Source organism: Penaeus monodon, chromosome 23 (genome assembly GCF_015228065.2).
Source record: "Penaeus monodon isolate SGIC_2016 chromosome 23, NSTDA_Pmon_1, whole genome shotgun sequence".
Lineage (NCBI taxonomy): Eukaryota > Metazoa > Arthropoda > Malacostraca > Decapoda > Penaeidae > Penaeus > Penaeus monodon.
In genome coordinates, this window is record NC_051408.1 from 17,907,131 (window position 1) to 17,908,440 (window position 1,310).

A 1,310-nucleotide genomic window follows, 5' to 3' on the forward strand; every position below is an offset into this window, starting at 1 on the left:
AGATTATCACAGAGTTTATTTGTTGTCTTTTTGTGTTAAATAAATTAGGTACACTTTAAAAGTGCGATATGGCGCAAGACAGCTAGGGTGTTAGGGCAACTTTGGTTCTTCGTTTCCCCTTTCCCAAGTGGTGGATCATTGGTGACCGAGTGCTACGACCGCTTCCGGCCCCACACATTTCGAGAGCCGACGGCCAAATCGGCCCTCTCGGGGGATGTACCTGAATCGGGCAATTCTTTTATGTCAAGTATCTTTTTTTAGTATTTTAAAAATTCGTAACAGAAAAAACGTTAAAACACACCACCCATATTATATTAATTTTTTACTTATCCCAAAAAGACTGGGAAAAAAAAATGCATTAAAACTTTGTTATGTGACATGGTTTGAGAAAATCCAGAAATCACATTGTCATGACTTTAATTAAAAGACCGAAGCCCAAAGCTTTTCCCCAAAAAAACGTAAAAAATAATGCAGAGATGAGCAAAAAAAAACAATAATGACGATGATTTTAAATTCCCTATAAATCTATCGTCTGCCTTTTTCCCCTTATTATCTATTACATTTGAACTGTGGAAGACCCCAGAACTTTTACCTTCGATTGCGGCACAGGACGAACAAGGTCATCTCAGATGCGGTCTCCTCCTCGGGGTTTTGTTTTCCGTACCTCAAGGAAAAAACTTCAGAATTTCATCCAGTTCTCGTAAAGACGTAAGAGTATTTTCCCGTTACAAAAAATGTATCATTAAAATATAAATATGTGCCTTTTTTCCTTTTCTAGAGAAAAACGTCAAAAATTCGGGGCATTTTTTTCACTCACTTTCCCCCAAAATGACAACTACTTCCAGCCCCCAAGAAAATTTGTTTTAAGGAAACAGATACCTTTCAAAATTTTTTTTTTTATAAAATTTCATGTTGTCCAACCTAAAATTTCCCCCAGAAAAGGATATTCGGGGGAAACTTTCAAAAAAAATAAAGAAGCACTTGATCTCTTTAGCCGTAGTTATGATTATATAAATGAGGTAATGTTAAACACTTTTGTAAATTTGACTTCTGCAAAAAACCCCAGGTTTTGGTTAGAATACTCCTTAACCACGGGGAACGGGATGCCAATTTCAGTCCTAAATTACCTTTACTTTCTTTACAATATCTGCTTCAGTTATCTTTTCCCGTCACCCCACAAGTCTTTTCCAACCTTTCAAAAAACACTCCTATCTTTCCCCAAAATACCCCCTTTTCATCTCCCTCCATTTTCTTCTTCATTTTCAACACCCCCATTTTACCCCCTTCAGTTTTAGGTCAGCATAAACCCA